The following is a 20,275-nucleotide window of genomic DNA, read 5'->3' as shown; positions in this document are numbered from 1 at the left end:
AGTGCAATGGATGGCTGGAAGCATTTGTCTTTGCCTTTGCAATACCACAGAAGCAATGCATGGTCAATGTACAGCAATGACACACCTGTGTGAACAGCCAGGAGACCCCCCCCCCCCCATGTTATGTTACATAGTTACATAGTTAGTACGGTCGAAAAAAGACATATGTCCATCAAGTTCAACCAGGGAATTAAGGGGTAGGGGTGTGGCGCGATATTGGGGAAGGGATGAGATTTTATATTTCTTCATAAGCATTAATCTTATTTTGTCAATTAGGAACATTCAGCACCCACCCGCTATCAAGGCAGCTGCCTATCATGTCATGCCCTACCTGCACAGGTGTGCTGGCTACTCAAATGATCCAATTAAGGAGGCCATTTAGTCAGCAGCAGCAGAAGTCCTGTGCCTGGACGCTCCAACAGGGGCCAGACACAAGCAGAAGCAGAAGCAGCAGAAGCAGCAGCAGCACCACCTTTTGTTTTTTGGCTGCAGCAGCAGCAAGGCCCACAGGGCTGGCTAGCTGGCTAGCCAGCAAGCAGGTAGCAATGAAAGTAGGAATCTTTCTTTTTAACCCTGTAAGGGGGTGGTGCACTGTACCCGAAGATACTGCCATATCGGGTCAATGCATAGGGCGACGGAAGCAAGCTTCGAAATCGGCCCCCGTTCTCAAAAATCCATTTAATATATGGTCCCCAGATAGGGGACGTATCAGATATTAAACTGATAAGAACAGATTTTTTACTTTTAGATATAATATTCTTAGACTAATAGACCTTACGCAGTCCAGATTACACTTAGTCTGCTAAAAGCATATTCCACAGATGTAGATTCCAAAGACTTTTAGCCACTTTGTGACCTAATCTTTTTTTATCCAATAAATAGAAAACATACATCTCACTAAGAGCTAGGCGAACACAATCTTTAGAGGTAATAGTGTCTCTTTTAAAAAGAAGAATATTCCTCGTCTTCCATAGTGCAATTTTAATACAATTTATACTAATCCACAAAACCCGAGACTTCTCCACAGATAAAACATTATAAAATCCATATAAAATAACTTCATGATTTAAAAAATTAAGATCAGAAATGAATTTTAGTAAGGGTCCTATCAAATGCCATATCTCTTGGGCGTAAAAACAGTTCCAAAAAAGGTGTAAAACTGTTTCCTCACTAGGACACCCCATTCTCGGGCACTTTGCACTACGACACAATCCTCTTCTGTGTTGGAATTCTCTGGTAGGCAAACATTGATGTGCTATCTGCCAGGCCAGATCTTTTAAGTCATTAGATAAGAATCCCATATTCACCATCCTCCAAACTCTTAGAGATTTCTCAGTGGAATAATTAGATATTAAGCAAATCTGTTCTATCTTCCTGATTTCAGGAACTAATTTTCGTGCATTACTACAAATTTCTTGACTAAAATTAGCAATGCCATAAATACGAATAATCTTTTCTAAAACCACATAGTGCGCTGGGGGAATAAATAAGATTGGGGACGTTAAAGGTAAGGTTATCCACTTTCTTTTTCTAAAAATGTGACCTGCAGCATATTTTAAAAAATAAGACCAATAACAGTTTCTTTGCAAGCCATTAAAACACATAGAAAAAAAGTGAATATATAAAAACCTTTTTAAATCAGGCACATCCTTACCCCCCAATTTCTTTGTCTTCATCATTACATCTCTCCTGAGTTTATCCATTTTAGACCCCCATAAAAAATGAAAGCAAATCTTGTTTAAAAACTTCAAGGTGCGTTCACTCGGTGGGAAAACCAAGCTTAAATATAGCATGATAGGTAGCAACAAAGCTTTCATTATCAGTACTTTTCCTTCTATTGTTAATTTCCTCATTTTCCAAAAACTTATTTTCTTTTGCACTTTCTCTTTGACGATGGACCAGCTTTCCTCTCCATTATTTTCATTGTCAAAGATGACACCCAAGATTTTGATTTTATCATATTGCACATTCACCTCCGTATTGCCCCAATTCCCTATTGCAAAGCAATCACATTTATTTTTATTTAATTTGAAGCCAGAGCCCTCACAAAAAAATTCTGTCTGTCTGATAGCACGTTTCAGGGATGGTTCATCTGAACATAGAATATTAACATCATCCATGTATGCTATCGTCTTTACGCTCTGTCCTCCACTTCCAGGGATTGGCACTCCTCTAATGAACTTATCTTTTCTCAAAACATTCAACAGAGGTTCTATTGCACATATGAAAAGAATGGGTGATAGGGGGCACCCCTGTTTCACCCCAGACTGTAAACATACCTCTTGGGATAAAAAACCGTTAATTAAAATACGACTAAAACAGTTTTTATATAAAAGTGCAATTTTTCCAACAATAAAATCAGGAAAATTCATTTTCTTTAAAACCAACCATAAAAAATCATGAGAAACACGGTCATAAGCCTTTTGAAAATCCAAGGATAAAATTGCCAATTTCTGATCACATTGTTTCTGATACCATAAAACATCTTTTACAAGGTTTAGATGATCACTTATTTTCCTTCCAGGTACTCCGCATACTTGGTCACTGTGTATAACCTTAGCAATTACCTGCTTGAGCCTATTTGCTAAAATTTTTGCTAAAACCTTATAGTCTGTATTTAGCAGGGTAATAGGCCTCCAATTTTCTAATTTAGAGATGTCTCCTTTTTTAAAAATCAGAGTAACAACACCATCTCTCCAGGACGCAGGTAAAATCTCAGATTTAAAAGCACAGTTAAAAATACCTAAAAGATCATCTTTTAAAATGGACCAAAAACACAGATAAAATTCAACTGGCAACCCATCCGAACCAGGTGTTTTACCATTTAAAAAACTCTTAAAGGTGCTTAAAAGTTCAGGTAAAAAGATTTCATCACAAAGGCTCTCTTGGTCAGTTTTGTCAAGTTTTGAATCCAAGGTATCTAAAACATCATTAGTAAAGGAAATATCAATATCTTTTTTATTAAAAAGCTCCTGATAAAATACTTGTGCTTCTCGCAACATCTCTTCATTAGTTATCTTCCCTTCAATTACAGATATCATTTCTTTCTTTCCCACCACCTTCTTAAAAAAGAATCTCGAACACTTTTCATCATTCTCCAGACATTGCACCTTGCTGTTAAAAATCATTTCTTTTCCTTTTTGACTAATGGCATTTTTTATTTCATTCTTTGTCTGAGCAATAACATCATCCATCTCAAGCCCGGCTTGCTTTAGTTTATAATATGTTTGGATTTTAGTGTTTAACATTTTAAACCATAACTTTTTCTCCTTAGCCTTTTGGATGCCCACACGGATAAAAAACAGTTTAGTCCACTTTTTAACATCCTCCCACCAATCCAAAATATTTTTATATTGGGATTGACGCAATCTCCATTTGTTATAAGCAGCAATAAAATCATTTTTTGCTTTCATGTCCTCTAATAAAGTAGTGTTGAGCTTCCAAACGCCTCTGCCTTTCTCTAGGCCAGGTAAAGTGACATGTGCATATAATAACTTATGATCAGAGAAAATATTCGATAAAAGAGAAACATCAACTAGATTAAAACTTTCCGATAAAAAAATAAAATCAATCCTGGATTTGCAGACATTATTTTCCCATGTGTAACCAGGGTCGTCTGGGTATTTTCTCCTCCAGACATCGGTAAAGTTAAAATCCTCAGTCATACTCTTAATCTGTTTCTCTGTTTTATCCACTCTGACATGCACACTTCCACTCTCACGATGATCACCACTCATACAACAATTAAAATCTCCAGCCATTAAAATAGGTGTTGAACCTGGGATAAAAGCCTGAATATCATTAATCAAGTCGGCTCTATCATTTTTTTCAGGAGAAGCATAGATGTTAAAAAGCTTAATCTCCGAGCCATTGTACTTAATATTAACTAATAGCGCTCTACCAGGTATAATTTCTAAGAAGGACAAAACTTGTGCATCTGAACCTCTAAACAAGATCCCAACACCTGAAGATCTGTTCAGATTGTCACCTGACCAGACCGATGGTCCCAAAGTCCAGCCACGACAAAGGTCCTCATAATTTGGACTATGTTCAATTCCACATTCTTGTAAAAAGAACAGAGAACAGTCCAAGGTCTCTAAAAAACTAAACAAAGCAGCCCTTCTCGTAGGGCTCTTTAGACCTCTCACATTAAGAGAGGAGCACTTTATGGAAGCTATTCGCTACTGGAGTTTGAGTCCGATATGAAACCCACAGGTGACTCCGGGCTTTCGAACTGTTTGATATTTTTTGGATCGGACGCTGATCTTATAGAAGGCCTCCATGCATGTTGACTGTCCTCACATTCGTCTGAGCTTTTTTTGACAGGCCGTTTAATGCCAAGTTGTGGCTCATCTCCGAGTTCCTTCTTCCGCTTGATCTCCTTCACGCCAACCTCCATGGCTTCACTGCTCACTAGTGACCCTCCACCACCAGAACCCTCCACAGAAGGTCTCCCCTCTGTCTCAGGCACAGCAGCAGAAAGGTCCATAAGCTCCGCCACGACATCAGAAGTTACAGCCGGCTTTTCTGAAGGCGCCTCAGACCGCTGGGGTGCTTTCGCAGGTGGTACTTCAGCTTGCACTACACCCACTCTCCCCGCTACACGGTCAGCCCACGATCTAGCTACACTGGAACGGAGACTGCAATCTTTAAAGGCATGGCCTTCTTCACCACAAATGTTGCAGACGATTTTAGCACAGTCCTTAGAAACATGGCCTTCTTGATTGCACCGACCACAGCGAACTGTAGTGTCCGTGCAAACTTCCATAGTATGTCCGAATTTCTTACATTTCCTACAAAAAGTAGGCATCTCGGGATAAAACAAATAGCCCTTATCCCGACCGATAGAAAAGTTGGAGGGTGGATGACACAACCCTCCAATGCCAGTAGCATCCTCCTTCATTTTCACAAAAAACTTATGTTTCCCCGTCCATAGGTCTTCTGAATTCATCACCTTATGGGAATACTTAACAGAACTGCAGTATTTCCCCAAAAAGAGCTCAATATGGGACACAGTCACAAAGGGATTGTGCATACACACAACTAGAGGAATATCGCCACCAGTATACAACACTGTGACCGTGATCCCATCAAGCTCAGCAAGGTCTTGATTGCTTTTCAGCTTCTCAAAAAGATTCTGGCATGCATAAGCAGAGTCCAGAGTTAGGATGAAGCTGCCCTTCCGAGGATCTCTGAGACAGACGATGTTCTCTTTCTTCACCCCAAGAAGCTTGTAGAGAGTTTCTTTCACAAAATAAGAAAGTTGGACGAGTTCTTGCTTGTCTTCATCAACATCAAAGCGAAAGGAAAAACGAATCCGCGTTTCACCGGATGTAAGGTAACGGATGCGAACACCCATCTTGTCGATCGCCTTTTCGGTTCCTCGTAGCAGCCCCCCTTGAAAAAGGTAGGACAAACTCCCAGGATCCTCCTGACCAGACACTTGATCTAGCCAAAAGGCCGAGAAGCGATAACCGTGAAAGGGGCGGGCCCAACAAGGTCCCCTTCATGGGCACTATCACTGCTTGCTGTCAGGGAGGCTGCCAGACAATTTTCCATGCACACTCTGGGCTGGGGGGCAGTCAACCACCAGTACACACAGCAGAACCTAAACCCATACCATTATTGCTAAGCAGCAAGACAGGGGCCCATTGCACTCCCACGGGGCCTTTTTAAATGCAATCCATAACCCGGATTTGCCAGGAACCCTTCTTACTCCTCCTACTTGCATGTGACACTGGGCTTAGGATCTGCATAGGAAACACACACACAAGCACACACCTACCTTTGTTGCCTGCAGATGCCTCCTTGGCTGTCCCCAAACGGTATCAAACCAACACCCACGGGAAGCTGTAAGCATAGAGGACATGCCTGCACCCCATTGGACTTACCTGTGTGGGTTAAATCCGGGTTATTTGACAACCTATGGCGGTGATGGTTCTGCTCAGGCAGAGCAGTGCTGATGCTCCTCATAAAGCTGTCGCTGCTGTGAAGGTTCTAGGTGACATCACAAATCCCTATGGTTACATACACAACAAAGCTGGGTTGTTGTTGTTTACACTCTGCAAGGCCTGTGGAAGTGAGTGACATCATAGCACTGTAGTTCTGAGGGTTCTAGATGGATGCAACAATCTCCTGTTGCTTCTATGAAGGCCGTAATAGACGACATCACCAAACAGCTCCATAGTCACATACACAGCAAAGGAGAGATGTTGTTTACACCTAGTGATGTCAGTGGTATTGAGTGACATCACAGCACAGTGCTAAGGCTCCTGGGCCTGGACACAGCAGCGGCTGCAATATCTCAACGGAGAATACGTTTATATCTATGTGTGTGTGTGCGCGTATATATATATATATATATATATATATATATATATATTTCTCCGCCGAAATCACTTTTAAACCCATTTCCACCTTTTTTTCCCTTCTCTTCCTCTTACTTTTTTTTCACGTTTTTTTACGTTTTTCTCCTTTTCGCCTCTTTTCTGGGCGTATTATTCTTCTTTTTCTTCTTTTTTTTCGTCTAATGCATACCCCATCAGTGCAGCAATGCTTATTCAATACCGCCAGCAGATGGAGACACTGGGGGATAATTTTCTAAGGATTTATACTGATTTTTCCTGTCTGAATTTGTCGCACAGAAAGTTGCAGGCCAAATATGTGTGACATTTCTGCGACTTTAGCTTCTAGAGCATTTTTACAACATTATACATAGGTGCTGAATACATAAAAAGCGACTGTTCAGCGACAGACAAGTCGCATCGGCTGAAAGTAGGCCAGAATGTCAGTCCATGTTGGAGCAGGTTTAGATACAGTCTAAAGCATAGATCTCAAAGTCTGTGCACAGAATTTAGCAAGGGCCTCGCACCTTCTGATGCATCAGGTAGGTGCACAATAGCATAGCCTAACCCTCTGTACTTTGGTCTATATTGATGCGGGACATAGACAGCCAGCTGATGACCAATCCATTAGTGCAATGGATGGCTGGAAGCATTTGTCTTTGCCTTTGCAATACCACAGAAGCAATGCATGGTCAATGTACAGCAATGACACACCTGTGTGAACAGCCAGGAGACCCCCCCCCCCATGTTATGTTACATAGTTACATAGTTAGTACGGTCGAAAAAAGACATATGTCCATCAAGTTCAACCAGGGAATTAAGGGGTAGGGGTGTGGCGCGATATTGGGGAAGGGATGAGATTTTATATTTCTTCATAAGCATTAATCTTATTTTGTCAATTAGGAACATTCAGCACCCACCCGCTATCAAGGCAGCTGCCTATCATGTCATGCCCTACCTGCACAGGTGTGCTGGCTACTCAAATGATCCAATTAAGGAGGAAATTTAGTCAGCAGCAGCAGAAGTCCTGTGCCTGGACGCTCCAACAGGGGCCAGACACAAGCAGAAGCAGAAGCAGCAGAAGCAGCAGCAGCACCACTTTTTGTTTTTTGGCTGCAGCAGCAGCAAGGCCCACAGGGCTGGCTAGCTGGCTAGCCAGCAAGCAGGTAGCAATGAAAGTAGGAATCTTTCTTTTTAACCCTGTAAGGGGGTGGTGCACTGTACCCGAAGATACTGCCATATCGGGTCAATGCATAGGGCGACGGAAGCAAGCTTCGAAATCGGCCCCCGTTCTCAAAAATCCATTTAATATATGGTCCCCAGATAGGGGACGTATCAGATATTAAACTGATAAGAACAGATACTACACTTGATCTTAGCCAAAAGGCCGAGAAGCGATAACCGTGAAAGGGGCGGGCCCAACAAGGTCCCCTTCATGGGCACTATCACTGCTTGCTGTCAGGGAGGCTGCCAGACAATTTTCCATGCACACTCTGGGCTGGGGGGCAGTCAACCACCAGTACACACAGCAGAACCTAAACCCATACCATTATTGCTAAGCAGCAAGACAGGGGCCCATTGCACTCCCACGGGGCCTTTTTAAATGCAATCCATAACCCGGATTTGCCAGGAACCCTTCTTACTCCTCCTACTTGCATGTGACACTGGGCTTAGGATCTGCATAGGAAACACACACACAAGCACACACCTACCTTTGTTGCCTGCAGATGCCTCCTTGGCTGTCCCCAAACGGTATCAAACCAACACCCACGGGAAGCTGTAAGCATAGAGGACATGCCTGCACCCCATTGGACTTACCTGTGTGGGTTAAATCCGGGTTATTTGACAACCTATGGCGGTGATGGTTCTGCTCAGGCAGAGCAGTGCTGATGCTCCTCATAAAGCTGCCGCTGCTGTGAAGGTTCTAGGTGACATCACAAATCCCTATGGTTACATACACAACAAAGCTGGGTTGTTGTTGTTTACACTCTGCAAGGCCTGTGGAAGTGAGTGACATCATAGCACTGTAGTTCTGAGGGTTCTAGATGGATGCAACAATCTCCTGTTGCTTCTATGAAGGCCGTAATAGACGACATCACCAAACAGCTCCATAGTCACATACACAGCAAAGGAGAGATGTTGTTTACACCTAGTGATGTCAGTGGTATTGAGTGACATCACAGCACAGTGCTAAGGCTCCTGGGCCTGGACACAGCAGCGGCTGCAATATCTCAACGGAGAATACGTTTATATCTATGTGTGTGTGTGCGCGTATATATATATATATATATATATATATATATATATATATATATTCTCCGCCGAAATCACTTTTAAACCCATTTCCACCTTTTTTTCCCTTCTCTTCCTCTTACTTTTTTTTCACGTTTTTTTACGTTTTTCTCCTTTTCGCCTCTTTTCTGGGCGTATTATTCTTCTTTTTCTTCTTTTTTTTCGTCTAATGCATACCCCATCAGTGCAGCAATGCTTATTCAATACCGCCAGCAGATGGAGACACTGGGGGATAATTTTCTAAGGATTTATACTGATTTTTCCTGTCTGAATTTGTCGCACAGAAAGTTGCAGGCCAAATATGTGTGACATTTCTGCGACTTTAGCTTCTAGAGCATTTTTACAACATTATACATAGGTGCTGAATACATAAAAAGCGACTGTTCAGCGACAGACAAGTCGCATCGGCTGAAAGTAGGCCAGAATGTCAGTCCATGTTGGAGCAGGTTTAGATACAGTCTAAAGCATAGATCTCAAAGTCTGTGCACAGAATTTAGCAAGGGCCTCGCACCTTCTGATGCATCAGGTAGGTGCACAATAGCATAGCCTAACCCTCTGTACTTTGGTCTATATTGATGCGGGACATAGACAGCCAGCTGATGACCAATCCATTAGTGCAATGGATGGCTGGAAGCATTTGTCTTTGCCTTTGCAATACCACAGAAGCAATGCATGGTCAATGTACAGCAATGACACACCTGTGTGAACAGCCAGGAGACCCCCCCCCCCCCATGTTATGTTACATAGTTACATAGTTAGTACGGTCGAAAAAAGACATATGTCCATCAAGTTCAACCAGGGAATTAAGGGGTAGGGGTGTGGCGCGATATTGGGGAAGGGATGAGATTTTATATTTCTTCATAAGCATTAATCTTATTTTGTCAATTAGGAACATTCAGCACCCACCCGCTATCAAGGCAGCTGCCTATCATGTCATGCCCTACCTGCACAGGTGTGCTGGCTACTCAAATGATCCAATTAAGGAGGCCATTTAGTCAGCAGCAGCAGAAGTCCTGTGCCTGGACGCTCCAACAGGGGCCAGACACAAGCAGAAGCAGAAGCAGCAGAAGCAGCAGCAGCACCACCTTTTGTTTTTTGGCTGCAGCAGCAGCAAGGCCCACAGGGCTGGCTAGCTGGCTAGCCAGCAAGCAGGTAGCAATGAAAGTAGGAATCTTTCTTTTTAACCCTGTAAGGGGGTGGTGCACTGTACCCGAAGATACTGCCATATCGGGTCAATGCATAGGGCGACGGAAGCAAGCTTCGAAATCGGCCCCCGTTCTCAAAAATCCATTTAATATATGGTCCCCAGATAGGGGACGTATCAGATATTAAACTGATAAGAACAGATACTACACTTGATCTTAGCCAAAAGGCCGAGAAGAGATAACCGTGAAAGGGGCGGGCCCAACAAGGTCCCCTTCATGGGCACTATCACTGCTTGCTGTCAGGGAGGCTGCCAGACAATTTTCCATGCACACTCTGGGCTGGGGGGCAGTCAACCACCAGTACACACAGCAGAACCTAAACCCATACCATTATTGCTAGGCAGCAAGACAGGGGCCCATTGCACTCCCACGGGGCCTTTTTAAATGCAATCCATAACCCGGATTTGCCAGGAACCCTTCTTACTCCTCCTACTTGCATGTGACACTGGGCTTAGGATCTGCATAGGAAACACACACACAAGCACACACCTACCTTTGTTGCCTGCAGATGCCTCCTTGGCTGTCCCCAAACGGTATCAAACCAACACCCACGGGAAGCTGTAAGCATAGAGGACATGCCTGCACCCCATTGGACTTACCTGTGTGGGTTAAATCCGGGTTATTTGACAACCTATGGCGGTGATGGTTCTGCTCAGGCAGAGCAGTGCTGATGCTCCTCATAAAGCTGTCGCTGCTGTGAAGGTTCTAGGTGACATCACAAATCCCTATGGTTACATACACAACAAAGCTGGGTTGTTGTTGTTTACACTCTGCAAGGCCTGTGGAAGTGAGTGACATCATAGCACTGTAGTTCTGAGGGTTCTAGATGGATGCAACAATCTCCTGTTGCTTCTATGAAGGCCGTAATAGACGACATCACCAAACAGCTCCATAGTCACATACACAGCAAAGGAGAGATGTTGTTTACACCTAGTGATGTCAGTGGTATTGAGTGACATCACAGCACAGTGCTAAGGCTCCTGGGCCTGGACACAGCAGCGGCTGCAATATCTCAACGGAGAATACGTTTATATCTATGTGTGTGTGTGCGCGTATATATATATATATATATATATATATATATATATATATATATATATATATATATATTTCTCCGCCGAAATCACTTTTAAACCCATTTCCACCTTTTTTTCCCTTCTCTTCCTCTTACTTTTTTTTCACGTATTTTTACGTTTTTCTCCTTTTCGCCTCTTTTCTGGGCGTATTATTCTTCTTTTTCTTCTTTTTTTTCGTCTAATGCATACCCCATCAGTGCAGCAATTCTTATTCAATACCGCCAGCAGATGGAGACACTGGGGGATAATTTTCTAAGGATTTATACTGATTTTTCCTGTCTGAATTTGTCGCACAGAAAGTTGCAGGCCAAATATGTGTGACATTTCTGCGACTTTAGCTTCTAGAGCATTTTTACAACATTATACATAGGTGCTGAATACATAAAAAGCGACTGTTCAGCGACAGACAAGTCGCATCGGCTGAAAGTAGGCCAGAATGTCAGTCCATGTTGGAGCAGGTTTAGATACAGTCTAAAGCATAGATCTCAAAGTCTGTGCACAGAATTTAGCAAGGGCCTCGCACCTTCTGATGCATCAGGTAGGTGCACAATAGCATAGCCTAACCCTCTGTACTTTGGTCTATATTGATGTGGGACATAGACAGCCAGCTGATGACCAATCCATTAGTGCAATGGATGGCTGGAAGCATTTGTCTTTGCCTTTGCAATACCACAGAAGCAATGCATGGTCAATGTACAGCAATGACACACCTGTGTGAACAGCCAGGAGACCCCCCCCCCCCCCCCATGTTATGTTACATAGTTACATAGTTAGTACGGTCGAAAAAAGACATATGTCCATCAAGTTCAACCAGGGAATTAAGGGGTAGGGGTGTGGCGCGATATTGGGGAAGGGATGAGATTTTATATTTCTTCATAAGCATTAATCTTATTTTGTCAATTAGGAACATTCAGCACCCACCCGCTATCAAGGCAGCTGCCTATCATGTCATGCCCTACCTGCACAGGTGTGCTGGCTACTCAAATGATCCAATTAAGGAGGCCATTTAGTCAGCAGCAGCAGAAGTCCTGTGCCTGGACGCTCCAACAGGGGCCAGACACAAGCAGAAGCAGAAGCAGCAGAAGCAGCAGCAGCACCACCTTTTGTTTTTTGGCTGCAGCAGCAGCAAGGCCCACAGGGCTGGCTAGCTGGCTAGCCAGCAAGCAGGTAGCAATGAAAGTAGGAATCTTTCTTTTTAACCCTGTAAGGGGGTGGTGCACTGTACCCGAAGATACTGCCATATCGGGTCAATGCATAGGGCGACGGAAGCAAGCTTCGAAATCGGCCCCCGTTCTCAAAAATCCATTTAATATATGGTCCCCAGATAGGGGACGTATCAGATATTAAACTGATAAGAACAGATACTACACTTGATCTTAGCCAAAAGGCCGAGAAGCGATAACCGTGAAAGGGGCGGGCCCAACAAGGTCCCCTTCATGGGCACTATCACTGCTTGCTGTCAGGGAGGCTGCCAGACAATTTTCCATGCACACTCTGGGCTGGGGGGCAGTCAACCACCAGTACACACAGCAGAACCTAAACCCATACCATTATTGCTAAGCAGCAAGACAGGGGCCCATTGCACTCCCACGGGGCCTTTTTAAATGCAATCCATAACCCGGATTTGCCAGGAACCCTTCTTACTCCTCCTACTTGCATGTGACACTGGGCTTAGGATCTGCATAGGAAACACACACACAAGCACACACCTACCTTTGTTGCCTGCAGATGCCTCCTTGGCTGTCCCCAAACGGTATCAAACCAACACCCACGGGAAGCTGTAAGCATAGAGGACATGCCTGCACCCCATTGGACTTACCTGTGTGGGTTAAATCCGGGTTATTTGACAACCTATGGCGGTGATGGTTCTGCTCAGGCAGAGCAGTGCTGATGCTCCTCATAAAGCTGTCGCTGCTGTGAAGGTTCTAGGTGACATCACAAATCCCTATGGTTACATACACAACAAAGCTGGGTTGTTGTTGTTTACACTCTGCAAGGCCTGTGGAAGTGAGTGACATCATAGCACTGTAGTTCTGAGGGTTCTAGATGGATGCAACAATCTCCTGTTGCTTCTATGAAGGCCGTAATAGACGACATCACCAAACAGCTCCATAGTCACATACACAGCAAAGGAGAGATGTTGTTTACACCTAGTGATGTCAGTGGTATTGAGTGACATCACAGCACAGTGCTAAGGCTCCTGGGCCTGGACACAGCAGCGGCTGCAATATCTCAACGGAGAATACGTTTATATCTATGTGTGTGTGTGCGCGTATATATATATATATATATATATATATATATATATATATATATATATATTTCTCCGCCGAAATCACTTTTAAACCCATTTCCACCTTTTTTTCCCTTCTCTTCCTCTTACTTTTTTTTCACGTTTTTTTACGTTTTTCTCCTTTTCGCCTCTTTTCTGGGCGTATTATTCTTCTTTTTCTTCTTTTTTTTCGTCTAATGCATACCCCATCAGTGCAGCAATGCTTATTCAATACCGCCAGCAGATGGAGACACTGGGGGATAATTTTCTAAGGATTTATACTGATTTTTCCTGTCTGAATTTGTCGCACAGAAAGTTGCAGGCCAAATATGTGTGACATTTCTGCGACTTTAGCTTCTAGAGCATTTTTACAACATTATACATAGGTGCTGAATACATAAAAAGCGACTGTTCAGCGACAGACAAGTCGCATCGGCTGAAAGTAGGCCAGAATGTCAGTCCATGTTGGAGCAGGTTTAGATACAGTCTAAAGCATAGATCTCAAAGTCTGTGCACAGAATTTAGCAAGGGCCTCGCACCTTCTGATGCATCAGGTAGGTGCACAATAGCATAGCCTAACCCTCTGTACTTTGGTCTATATTGATGCGGGACATAGACAGCCAGCTGATGACCAATCCATTAGTGCAATGGATGGCTGGAAGCATTTGTCTTTGCCTTTGCAATACCACAGAAGCAATGCATGGTCAATGTACAGCAATGACACACCTGTGTGAACAGCCAGGAGACCCCCCCCCCCCCCATGTTATGTTACATAGTTACATAGTTAGTACGGTCGAAAAAAGACATATGTCCATCAAGTTCAACCAGGGAATTAAGGGGTAGGGGTGTGGCGCGATATTGGGGAAGGGATGAGATTTTATATTTCTTCATAAGCATTAATCTTATTTTGTCAATTAGGAACATTCAGCACCCACCCGCTATCAAGGCAGCTGCCTATCATGTCATGCCCTACCTGCACAGGTGTGCTGGCTACTCAAATGATCCAATTAAGGAGGCCATTTAGTCAGCAGCAGCAGAAGTCCTGTGCCTGGACGCTCCAACAGGGGCCAGACACAAGCAGAAGCAGAAGCAGCAGAAGCAGCAGCAGCACCACCTTTTGTTTTTTGGCTGCAGCAGCAGCAAGGCCCACAGGGCTGGCTAGCTGGCTAGCCAGCAAGCAGGTAGCAATGAAAGTAGGAATCTTTCTTTTTAACCCTGTAAGGGGGTGGTGCACTGTACCCGAAGATACTGCCATATCGGGTCAATGCATAGGGCGACGGAAGCAAGCTTCGAAATCGGCCCCCGTTCTCAAAAATCCATTTAATATATGGTCCCCAGATAGGGGACGTATCAGATATTAAACTGATAAGAACAGATACTACACTTGATCTTAGCCAAAAGGCCGAGAAGCGATAACCGTGAAAGGGGCGGGCCCAACAAGGTCCCCTTCATGGGCACTATCACTGCTTGCTGTCAGGGAGGCTGCCAGACAATTTTCCATGCACACTCTGGGCTGGGGGGCAGTCAACCACCAGTACACACAGCAGAACCTAAACACATACCATTATTGCTAAGCAGCAAGACAGGGGCCCATTGCACTCCCACGGGGCCTTTTTAAATGCAATCCATAACCCGGATTTGCCAGGAACCCTTCTTACTCCTCCTACTTGCATGTGACACTGGGCTTAGGATCTGCATAGGAAACACACACACAAGCACACACCTACCTTTGTTGCCTGCAGATGCCTCCTTGGCTGTCCCCAAACGGTATCAAACCAACACCCACGGGAAGCTGTAAGCATAGAGGACATGCCTGCACCCCATTGGACTTACCTGTGTGGGTTAAATCCGGGTTATTTGACAACCTATGGCGGTGATGGTTCTGCTCAGGCAGAGCAGTGCTGATGCTCCTCATAAAGCTGTCGCTGCTGTGAAGGTTCTAGGTGACATCACAAATCCCTATGGTTACATACACAACAAAGCTGGGTTGTTGTTGTTTACACTCTGCAAGGCCTGTGGAAGTGAGTGACATCATAGCACTGTAGTTCTGAGGGTTCTAGATGGATGCAACAATCTCCTGTTGCTTCTATGAAGGCCGTAATAGACGACATCACCAAACAGCTCCATAGTCACATACACAGCAAAGGAGAGATGTTGTTTACACCTAGTGATGTCAGTGGTATTGAGTGACATCACAGCACAGTGCTAAGGCTCCTGGGCCTGGACACAGCAGCGGCTGCAATATCTCAACGGAGAATACGTTTATATCTATGTGTGTGTGTGCGCGTATATATATATATATATATATATATATATATATATATATATATATATATTTCTCCGCCGAAATCACTTTTAAACCCATTTCCACCTTTTTTTCCCTTCTCTTCCTCTTACTTTTTTTTCACGTTTTTTTACGTTTTTCTCCTTTTCGCCTCTTTTCTGGGCGTATTATTCTTCTTTTTCTTCTTTTTTTTCGTCTACTGCATACCCCATCAGTGCAGCAATGCTTATTCAATACCGCCAGCAGATGGAGACACTGGGGGATAATTTTCTAAGGATTTATACTGATTTTTCCTGTCTGAATTTGTCGCACAGAAAGTTGCAGGCCAAATATGTGTGACATTTCTGCGACTTTAGCTTCTAGAGCATTTTTACAACATTATACATAGGTGCTGAATACATAAAAAGCGACTGTTCAGCGACAGACAAGTCGCATCGGCTGAAAGTAGGCCAGAATGTCAGTCCATGTTGGAGCAGGTTTAGATACAGTCTAAAGCATAGATCTCAAAGTCTGTGCACAGAATTTAGCAAGGGCCTCGCACCTTCTGATGCATCAGGTAGGTGCACAATAGCATAGCCTAACCCTCTGTACTTTGGTCTATATTGATGCGGGACATAGACAGCCAGCTGATGACCAATCCATTAGTGCAATGGATGGCTGGAAGCATTTGTCTTTGCCTTTGCAATACCACAGAAGCAATGCATGGTCAATGTACAGCAATGACACACCTGTGTGAACAGCCAGGAGACCCCCCCCCCCCCCCCCCATGTTATGTTACATAGTTACATAGTTAGTACGGTCGAAAAAAGACATATGTCCATCAAGTTCAACCAGGGAATTAAGGGGTAGGGGTGTGGCGCGATATTGGGGAAGGGATGAGATTTTATATTTCTTCATAAGCATTAATCTTATTTTGTCAATTAGGAACATTCAGCACCCACCCGCTATCAAGGCAGCTGCCTATCATGTCATGCCCTACCTGCACAGGTGTGCTGGCTACTCAAATGATCCAATTAAGGAGGCCATTTAGTCAGCAGCAGCAGAAGTCCTGTGCCTGGACGCTCCAACAGGGGCCAGACACAAGCAGAAGCAGAAGCAGCAGAAGCAGCAGCAGCACCACCTTTTGTTTTTTGGCTGCAGCAGCAGCAAGGCCCACAGGGCTGGCTAGCTGGCTAGCCAGCAAGCAGGTAGCAATGAAAGTAGGAATCTTTCTTTTTAACCCTGTAAGGGGGTGGTGCACTGTACCCGAAGATACTGCCATATCGGGTCAATGCATAGGGCGACGGAAGCAAGCTTCGAAATCGGCCCCCGTTCTCAAAAATCCATTTAATATATGGTCCCCAGATAGGGGACGTATCAGATATTAAACTGATAAGAACAGATACTACACTTGATCTTAGCCAAAAGGCCGAGAAGCGATAACCGTGAAAGGGGCGGGCCCAACAAGGTCCCCTTCATGGGCACTATCACTGCTTGCTGTCAGGGAGGCTGCCAGACAATTTTCCATGCACACTCTGGGCTGGGGGGCAGTCAACCACCAGTACACACAGCAGAACCTAAACCCATACCATTATTGCTAAGCAGCAAGACAGGGGCCCATTGCACTCCCACGGGGCCTTTTTAAATGCAATCCATAACCCGGATTTGCCAGGAACCCTTCTTACTCCTCCTACTTGCATGTGACACTGGGCTTAGGATCTGCATAGGAAACACACACACAAGCACACACCTACCTTTGTTGCCTGCAGATGCCTCCTTGGCTGTCCCCAAACGGTATCAAACCAACACCCACGGGAAGCTGTAAGCATAGAGGACATGCCTGCACCCCATTGGACTTACCTGTGTGGGTTAAATCCGGGTTATTTGACAACCTATGGCGGTGATGGTTCTGCTCAGGCAGAGCAGTGCTGATGCTCCTCATAAAGCTGTCGCTGCTGTGAAGGTTCTAGGTGACATCACAAATCCCTATGGTTACATACACAACAAAGCTGGGTTGTTGTTGTTTACACTCTGCAAGGCCTGTGGAAGTGAGTGACATCATAGCACTGTAGTTCTGAGGGTTCTAGATGGATGCAACAATCTCCTGTTGCTTCTATGAAGGCCGTAATAGACGACATCACCAAACAGCTCCATAGTCACATACACAGCAAAGGAGAGATGTTGTTTACACCTAGTGATGTCAGTGGTATTGAGTGACATCACAGCACAGTGCTAAGGCTCCTGGGCCTGGACACAGCAGCGGCTGCAATATCTCAACGGAGAATACGTTTATATCTATGTGTGTGTGTGCGCGTATATATATATATATATATATATATATATATATATATATATATATATATATTTCTCCGCCGAAATCACTTTTAAACCCATTTCCACCTTTTTTTCCCTTCTCTTCCTCTTACTTTTTTTTCACGTTTTTTTACGTTTTTCTCCTTTTCGCCTCTTTTCTGGGCGTATTATTCTTCTTTTTCTTCTTTTTTTTCGTCTAATGCATACCCCATCAGTGCAGCAATGCTTATTCAATACCGCCAGCAGATGGAGACACTGGGGGATAATTTTCTAAGGATTTATACTGATTTTTCCTGTCTGAATTTGTCGCACAGAAAGTTGCAGGCCAAATATGTGTGACATTTCTGCGACTTTAGCTTCTAGAGCATTTTTACAACATTATACATAGGTGCTGAATACATAAAAAGCGACTGTTCAGCGACAGACAAGTCGCATCGGCTGAAAGTAGGCCAGAATGTCAGTCCATGTTGGAGCAGGTTTAGATACAGTCTAAAGCATAGATCTCAAAGTCTGTGCACAGAATTTAGCAAGGGCCTCGCACCTTCTGATGCATCAGGTAGGTGCACAATAGCATAGCCTAACCCTCTGTACTTTGGTCTATATTGATGCGGGACATAGACAGCCAGCTGATGACCAATCCATTAGTGCAATGGATGGCTGGAAGCATTTGTCTTTGCCTTTGCAATACCACAGAAGCAATGCATGGTCAATGTACAGCAATGACACACCTGTGTGAACAGCCAGGAGACCCCCCCCCCCCCATGTTATGTTACATAGTTACATAGTTAGTACGGTCGAAAAAAGACATATGTCCATCAAGTTCAACCAGGGAATTAAGGGGTAGGGGTGTGGCGCGATATTGGGGAAGGGATGAGATTTTATATTTCTTCATAAGCATTAATCTTATTTTGTCAATTAGGAACATTCAGCACCCACCCGCTATCAAGGCAGCTGCCTATCATGTCATGCCCTACCTGCACAGGTGTGCTGGCTACTCAAATGATCCAATTAAGGAGGCCATTTAGTCAGCAGCAGCAGAAGTCCTGTGCCTGGACGCTCCAACAGGGGCCAGACACAAGCAGAAGCAGAAGCAGCAGAAGCAGCAGCAGCACCACCTTTTGTTTTTTGGCTGCAGCAGCAGCAAGGCCCACAGGGCTGGCTAGCTGGCTAGCCAGCAAGCAGGTAGCAATGAAAGTAGGAATCTTTCTTTTTAACCCTGTAAGGGGGTGGTGCACTGTACCCGAAGATACTGCCATATCGGGTCAATGCATAGGGCGACGGAAGCAAGCTTCGAAATCGGCCCCCGTTCTCAAAAATCCATTTAATATATGGTCCCCAGATAGGGGACGTATCAGATATTAAACTGATAAGAACAGATACTACACTTGATCTTAGCCAAAAGGCCGAGAAGCGATAACCGTGAAAGGGGCGGGCCCAACAAGGTCCCCTTCATGGGCACTATCACTGCTTGCTGTCAGGGAGGCTGCCAGACAATTTTCCATGCACACTCTGGGCTGGGGGGCAGTCAACCACCAGTACACACAGCAGAACCTAAACCCATACCATTATTGCTAAGCAGCAAGACAGGGGCCCATTGCACTCCCACGGGGCCTTTTTAAATGCAATCCATAACCCGGATTTGCCAGGAACCCTTCTTACTCCTCCTACTTGCATGTGACACTGGGCTTAGGATCTGCATAGGAAACACACACACAAGCACACACCTACCTTTGTTGCCTGCAGATGCCTCCTTGGCTGTCCCCAAACGGTATCAAACCAACACCCACGGGAAGCTGTAAGCATAGAGGACATGCCTGCACCCCATTGGACTTACCTGTGTGGGTTAAATCCGGGTTATTTGACAACCTATGGCGGTGATGGTTCTGCTCAGGCAGAGCAGTGCTGATGCTCCTCATAAAGCTGTCGCTGCTGTGAAGGTTCTAGGTGACATCACAAATCCCTATGGTTACATACACAACAAAGCTGGGTTGTTGTTGTTTACACTCTGCAAGGCCTGTGGAAGTGAGTGACATCATAGCACTGTAGTTCTGAGGGTTCTAGATGGATGCAACAATCTCCTGTTGCTTCTATGAAGGCCGTAATAGACGACATCACCAAACAGCTCCATAGTCACATACACAGCAAAGGAGAGATGTTGTTTACACCTAGTGATGTCAGTGGTATTGAGTGACATCACAGCACAGTGCTAAGGCTCCTGGGCCTGGACACAGCAGCGGCTGCAATATCTCAACGGAGAATACGTTTATATCTATGTGTGTGTGTGCGCGTATATATATATATATATATATATATATATATATATATATATATATATTTCTCCGCCGAAATCACTTTTAAACCCATTTCCACCTTTTTTTCCCTTCTCTTCCTCTTACTTTTTTTTCACGTTTTTTTACGTTTTTCTCCTTTTCGCCTCTTTTCTGGGCGTATTATTCTTCTTTTTCTTCTTTTTTTTCGTCTAATGCATACCCCATCAGTGCAGCAATGCT

The 20,275-nt window shown here is 44.3% G+C and overlaps 6 non-coding genes and 1 pseudogene across 6 annotated transcripts; all 7 read right to left on the bottom strand.

Annotated features, from left to right (window-relative positions):
* Window positions 1-581: 581 nt before the first annotated feature.
* LOC130332259 (U2 spliceosomal RNA) lies at window positions 582-757 on the bottom strand (annotated as a pseudogene).
* A 6,795-nt stretch (window positions 758-7,552) lies between these two features.
* Window positions 7,553-7,743, bottom strand: LOC130332187 (U2 spliceosomal RNA). Its single transcript, XR_008874917.1, has one exon. It is a non-coding gene; the product is annotated as a U2 spliceosomal RNA (small nuclear RNA).
* Window positions 7,744-9,830: 2,087 nt separating this feature from the next.
* On the bottom strand, window positions 9,831-10,021 carry LOC130332242 (U2 spliceosomal RNA). The gene has a single exon (XR_008874966.1). It is a non-coding gene; the product is annotated as a U2 spliceosomal RNA (small nuclear RNA).
* A 2,105-nt stretch (window positions 10,022-12,126) lies between these two features.
* On the bottom strand, window positions 12,127-12,317 carry LOC130332186 (U2 spliceosomal RNA). Its single transcript, XR_008874916.1, has one exon. It is a non-coding gene; the product is annotated as a U2 spliceosomal RNA (small nuclear RNA).
* A 2,095-nt stretch (window positions 12,318-14,412) lies between these two features.
* On the bottom strand, window positions 14,413-14,603 carry LOC130332320 (U2 spliceosomal RNA). Its single transcript, XR_008875030.1, has one exon. It is a non-coding gene; the product is annotated as a U2 spliceosomal RNA (small nuclear RNA).
* A 2,099-nt stretch (window positions 14,604-16,702) lies between these two features.
* LOC130332319 (U2 spliceosomal RNA) lies at window positions 16,703-16,893 on the bottom strand. Its single transcript, XR_008875029.1, has one exon. It is a non-coding gene; the product is annotated as a U2 spliceosomal RNA (small nuclear RNA).
* Window positions 16,894-18,989: 2,096 nt separating this feature from the next.
* Window positions 18,990-19,180, bottom strand: LOC130332318 (U2 spliceosomal RNA). The gene has a single exon (XR_008875028.1). It is a non-coding gene; the product is annotated as a U2 spliceosomal RNA (small nuclear RNA).
* Window positions 19,181-20,275: the final 1,095 nt, after the last annotated feature.

This window comes from Hyla sarda, unplaced genomic scaffold, assembly GCF_029499605.1.
Source record: "Hyla sarda isolate aHylSar1 unplaced genomic scaffold, aHylSar1.hap1 scaffold_373, whole genome shotgun sequence".
Lineage (NCBI taxonomy): Eukaryota > Metazoa > Chordata > Amphibia > Anura > Hylidae > Hyla > Hyla sarda.
This window is presented reverse-complemented; position numbering and strand designations above follow the sequence as displayed.